This window comes from Lipotes vexillifer, unplaced genomic scaffold, assembly GCF_000442215.2.
Source record: "Lipotes vexillifer unplaced genomic scaffold, Lipotes_vexillifer_v1.1 scaffold175, whole genome shotgun sequence".
NCBI lineage: Eukaryota > Metazoa > Chordata > Mammalia > Artiodactyla > Lipotidae > Lipotes > Lipotes vexillifer.
In genome coordinates, this window is record NW_006771329.1 from 64,245 (window position 1) to 71,227 (window position 6,983).

The window sequence follows — 6,983 nt, forward strand, 5'->3', positions numbered from 1 at the left end:
CATTCAACTTAAGAATGTGAATCCTATTTGATATATTTTCTCAGTTCTGAAGTGACATAATGAACTTTAGATTATTTTGTGTGATTAACACATGCTATTGTTATTCAGCATGTTTATTTTATATTGATTTATTTATCCCACATATTTGGTATTATTATGTAGTATTGCTGTAAATAATGATTGTCTAGATTTTCCAAATATTTACTATTTCCTTTGATTACCATTTTTTTCCCTCAGATTTCTTAGATGATTTTTCTTTTTCCTTGAATCTCATCCTTCAGTTTTCTATAGAGATGCTCTGTTGGAACTAACCCAGTATGATACTGTATATCTGGAAATATTTCCCCCTTTTCTTCTCAAGAGAGAGTTTCATTAGGTGTGCAATTGATATCAGTTGTTTGAAGATATTATTTTGTTGTTTATGCAACCATTGTTACTACTAAGATATCAACTGGCCCTCTATTTTCATTTTTTTCTAAGTAATCTATCTATCCCATCCAACTCCTCTTTTTCCCTTTCAGGATGCTCTAAAGATACCCTCTTTATCTTTGGTTCTGATTTCACTAAAATATATCTGGCTGGGAATTTCTTTTTACTTATCATCCTTTGGAGTCACTAGGTTAACAGAGTGTGAGAATTGGTGTCATTCAATTATGTATGTCTTGGCCATTTTGTCTTCAAAACTTCACTTTAGGATTAGCTTTTTTGAAAATAGTGTGAATTTTTATTTACAATTATAGTTCAGGTTCATTTTAGCAAATTTGTGGTATATGAAAAATTCAGAAAAACACTTTTAAACACAACTCCAAGAAATGATAACATCTTAATATAAGCAACTATTTTGTTTTTGCTTTACTAAGATATAAAAAGTATACATAAAAAAGTTAATATAAATGAGTTTCATAGACTATTTCTCAAGATAATTAATATTCTTCTACAACATAAATTTGGTGACTCTATGGTATTATATATATAAACCAATTTAGCCAATCATCTAGCTTTCAAATATTCAAGTTGTTCCCATCTTTCCATTCTTATGCTCAGTTATTAGGATATGATAGTGAAATAAATGTGGAAAAACCTTTGTCTGCAGAAACCTTGCAATCTATTTGGTGAAAACAAGCACTAAATAACATAGTAGTAAGTATATAGTATTTTTTTAATGTGATGAATGTTGATGAAAAAAACATATGAAGTGGGAAAGCTGGATACAGATTATTAGGGCTTGCTGTGTGAAATATTAGAATGTCTAGGAAAGGTTTCTCTGAGAAAGTGTTTTGATTAACATATGAATAAGAAACCAGTCATACAGATATCTGGAAGATCATGCTAGGAAGAGAAAACAGCAAGTACAAAGTCTCAAAGTGGCAACATGCCATGAGTAGGAAGCCAGAATGCTGGACTGAAGGAGGCATTGGAAAGCATGGGATGACATCAGATGGTACCAGAGGGTCAGGTTATGCCGGATTTTAGGGGTTGTAGTGAGGATTTACCTTTTACTGGGAAAGAAATGAGAAGTCTTTGGGGATTCTGAGGAGAGAAGTAGTATGATCTGAATTAATAGTATCATTTTGACTACTTTGTTGAGGATAAAGAGTGGGCAACAGAAGCAGTGAGACCAGTTAGGAGGTTGCTTTAATGTTCTAGGCCAAAGATGAAGGACTTATACTGGAGAGGCAGTAGTGGGGATAATTTGGTCCCCAGATCAAATTCTGGAACAAGACACAAACGGGAGTTGCTGGTAGGTTTGTTATAAACAACTAAGACTGCAGAAGGAGATATGTTAGGAGAGGGGCAGATACTATCAGGAGGTCATATTTATAGGTAAATATTGTGAATATTTCTACTCTTTTATTTATAAGTCCCTGAACATGAAATGTATATAAAAATATGTGTACATTTTAAATATTTTTCTATCTACTGTCAGATAATTTTCCAGTGTGGTTTTTACTAATTTATGCATTTGAGCAGTGCATGTAACTATTTCCCTTCACACTCTAAAATACTAATATTGCTATATTTAATTGCTGTAAATTTTGTGAGCAAAAGTGCATCTCAATATTGATTTAATGTGCTCTTTAATTAGAACAAACTTAATTTAAAATACTTGAGTCAAAATACCACAAGATTTGACTTCTTCCTACTTCCTCTTTTATTCTTTTTTATTATTAGCTGTCCATATTTTTAGTCTGTTTAATAAATAGCGGTACTGACATTTGTAATTTCTTGCCCTTAGGACATTTGAATCCTCTTACAAGTTTTGGGAATTCTCATTATGCCCCTTGGACATGGCAATCTGAAAGGGGAATGTCCTTCTTAGTTTCATTTTTTGCCAGACAAGATATTGGTAGCCTAGGCTTATGTAAGTAGTCTTTCTTGCTAACAACTTAGTTTCTTGATTGACTCCATTGAAAAGAGAGAGGAAATTGTAATATTCAAAGGTGTCTAGCAAGGGCAACGACATCCATTGGTAGTGGTAATGCACAGCAGTGGGGAAGTGCCTTGACTGAATGTTCTTAATTGTTAATTTCCGCAGACATGCTAGATGTGGTCCCATATAAAATCTATTTTTCCAGGCTTTAGTGACCCTTTCTCATCCTCCGTACCTTTAAAATAATTCCATTTTTTTTCTTACTTCTGCCAGAGCTGAATTCTGTTGCTTGTAAGCTAGAACCCTGACGGGAACTGACTACAGTATCCAATTAGGCTCAAAATGGTTCTTGCATATTGCTGTTGTTTGGTACTTTAATGGGGCAAAGCTATTTGTATTCATTAGAAATCCTCTTGGTGAGAGCATTGCATGAACGGTTATGCAATATTTTTGTTAAGCCACTTGGAACTGAGACTGAGACCCTCACTGAATGATTAGCACAAGATAAAACAAAAATTTTGTTACTCCTAAGAAAGAAAATATGAGACAGAGGGAGAGATTGCTGCCAGTGAGATGGCATAAGGCTATGGAGCTAAACAATTTAATTTTTTCTTATTAAAAACAAAACAAAAGAAAAATTAAATATTAATGTTACTATCAAAATTGGAAATACAGGGCAAGTAGGAGTTGGTACCTATCATAGCAATATGATTATATAATGACTCAAGATGATTATTCAGAGGTAGAATTATAAGCATGTTATTAATAAATACACAAGTAATCCTAAAATAAATTATAAACCCATAATGTATTATATTTAAGTACGACTTTTCAAGATTTTTGTTTTAGTCACTTATACTCTTTGTTACCATAGCAATAACTGAGGCATATCAGAATTAAGTCTTTTCTTTTGGTAGGTTATTTTGTTTAGATTCCTTGTGTGCATTCCACTATCTTTCAATTATAATTTACTCATTTTGAATTCTTATATTGAGAGATATATGGCATATGCATATGAATAAAAGTTTGGTTAAAAATTGGAATTGGGTGGTATAATCCCTATGGATCAGAGTATAGCATTCTGTTTTCAAAAAATATTTCCTCCTAGTATAAAAATATCAAATTTTGTATTAATAAGTACCACTTCAATTGCAAGTGACTGAAACCAACTTTAACTGTGAAAAACAAAAGGAAAAGGGAGGAAAGGGAGATTTATGGTTGGGATACTAGGATATTTCATGAATAAGGGAGAGTTAAGCAAAAAGCCTCTGGTCCAGCAAGCCTGCAACAGGGAATTTGATAGCCAGAATTAGGGCTAGAGAGCCTTTGTTTGGGTTTTGGGTTTTTCCATTGACCTGTGATCTCTACTCCTTGCTGAAGATCTGTTTAATTTTACTTTATTTCTATACATTAGCTTCCTATATGTGAAGAAAATTGAGCTAAACTATAGCTGGTGATATTTAGAGATTTAGACACTTTAAGAAACATATAAAAGCTACTATCTCTTGGTCCCCAAGTTCAAAAATCCTGAAGAAAGATCACGTTTTACTAATGGTTAAAAGAGACCATATGCATATAAAATACCTTCTGAATTCAGAAATTGTCTATAACTTTGTAAACTGGGTAACTGTTATTACACTGCAATCACTATTAATGTACAGTGTCTCTAACTCGGTGGGGTATCACATATGCTGTGTGTCCTAGGCAGTTCCCAGTTACTTAGTGTGGATTCTCCAATAGATTATTCACAAACAAATGCTGTCCATTTTATGTTTTAAATCTTACAAAGGCTTAATGCAGTGTCTAGCACAGAGAATTTTAAATAAAACTTTATAAAATACTGAATAATATGTTTTACTAAAAATCAACAATCCAGATAAGACTCAATATAATAATACTAAATATAAACTGGTTAGAGTTTATTTAAGGTTCAGCTGTTTTTATGTGTGCTGGATTTGAGTATCACTAGAAAGATTCATCTCAGAAAAAAAAATCATGTAGTTAGCAACTTAACTAAGATTACACCATTGATTTTACTTCCTCCAAATTGAATCATTTAATCTATTTCCAGCTTTGATATATGTGTAATAGAGTTGATAACTGCTAAATGTGCATAGTAAATCATTATCACATATAAGTACTTGTATAAAAAGCTGTTTAAATAAATTGTTTTGAAATTAGTCATAAGTTTAGCTAAAGATTTTAACTATCAAAACTTACCTCAAATTTTAATATGTCTTCTATTGAACTCCCTTTTTAATGAAATATTATTAATGAAACAAAATGCCATAATTTTTTTAATTCTAAATATCTAGTTCTGCAGCATAAAGTTAAAAATTCAAAAAAGTTATAGGGAAATAAAACAATAAACTAAATTTTTACATATCTTAAAAACGTACATTTTGCTTTCAATTTAAGCAAAATAAATCAGTGCACATGTATTTTATATATGTTTTTCATACAAGCTTGTACAATGGTATCCAAAGCAGTCTTGAGGGAAAAACATGGAGCTGGAAGAATCAGATCCCCTGACTTCAGATTATACTACAAAGCTACAGTAATCAAGACAACATGGTACTGGGACAAAAACAGAAATATAGACCAATGGAACAGGATAGAAAGCCCAGAGATAAACCCACAAACCTACGGTCAACTAATCTATGACAAAGGAGGCAAGGATATACAATGGAGAAAAGATAGTCTCTTCAATAAGTGGTGCTGGGATAACTGGACAGCTACAGGTAAAAGAATGAAATTAGAAAACTCCCTAACACCATAAACAAAAATAAACTCAAAATAGATTAAAGACCTAAATGTAAGACCAGACACTATAAAACTCTTAGAGGAAAACATAGGAATAACACTCTTTGACATAAATCACAAGATCTTTTTTGATCCACCTCCTAGAGTAATGGAAATAAAAGCAAAAATAAACAAATGGGAACTAATTAAACTTAAAATCTTTTGCACAGCAAAGGAAACTATAAACAGAATGAAAACACAACCCTCAGAATGGGAGAAAATATTTTCAAATGAATCAACAGACAAAGGATTAATCTCCAAAATATATAAACAGCTCATGCAGCTCAATATTACAAAACCAAAGAAACCATTCAAAAATTGGGGACTTCCCTGGTGGCGCAGTGGTTGAGAGTCCGCCTGCCAATGCAGGGGACACGGGTTTGTGCCCTGGTCCGGGAAGCTCCCACATACCACGGAGCGGCTGGGCCCGTGAGCCATGGCTGCTGAGCCTGCACGTCCAGAGCCTGTGCTCCACAATGGGAGAGGCCACAGCAGTGAGAGGCCCGCGTACCACAAAAAAAAAAAAAATTGGGCAGAAGACCTAAATAGACATCTCTCCAAAGAAGACATACAGACGGCCAAGAGGCACATGAAAAGCTGCTCAACATTACTAATTATTAGAGAAATTCAAATCAAAACTAAAATGAGGTATCACCTCACACCAGTTAGAATGGGCATCATCAGAAAATCTACAAACAACAAATGCTGAAGAGGGTGTGGAGAAAAGGGAACCCTCTTGCACTGTTGGTGGGAATTTAAATTGATACAGCCACTATGGAGAACAGTATGGAGGTTCCTTGAAAAACTAAAAGTAGAATTACCATATGACCCAGCCATCCCACTACTGGGCATATGCCCAGAGAAAGCCATAATTCAAAAAGACACACGCACCCCAATGTTAATTGCAGCACTATTTACAATAGCCAGGTCATGGAAGCAACCTAAATGCCCATCGACAGACAAATGGATAAAGAAGATGTGGTACATATATACAATGGAATATTACTCAGCCATAAAAAGGAATGAAATTGGGTCATTTGTAGAGACGTGGATGGATCTAGAGACTGTCATACAGAGTGACATATGTCAGAAAGAGAAAAACAGATATGATATATTAATGCATATATGTGGAATATAGAAAAATGGTACAGATGAGCCAGTTTGCAAGACAGAAATAGAGACACAGATGTAGAGAAGAAATGTATGGACACCAAGGGGGGAAAGTGGGGGGTGGTGGTGGGAATTGGGAGATTGGGGTTGACATATATACACTAATATGTATAAAATAGATAACTAATAAACTGCTGTATATATAAAAAGAAAAAACTTGTACAATGATACTAATACAAATTTAATTGTGTTATTCCTCTACTTCTTGACAAACAGGCTATCTTCTGGGGAAATTCACAAGATAAATTACCTGGCTACTTTCTCTTTAAATACTGGCTGTGAGAGGAACTAACTGCATATTTTTAAAAAGATCATGTTTATAATACATATATTAGTGATTTTTTCCAAATGAAAATTTTTTTCCAACTGATTTTTTCCAACTGAGAATTGTTTTCCATTAAAAATTCAGCCCAGGGCTTCCCTGGTGGTGCAGTGGTTGAGAGTCCGCCTGCCGATGCAGGGGACACGGGTTCGTACCCCGGTCCGGGAGGATCCCACATGCCGCGGAGCGGCTGGGCCCTTGAGCCATGGCCGCTGAGCCTGCGCGTCCGGAGCCTGTGCTCCTTTGGCAACGGGAGAGGCCACAACAGTGAGAGGCCTGCGTACTGCCAAAAAAAAAAAAAAAAAAAAAAAAAAAAAA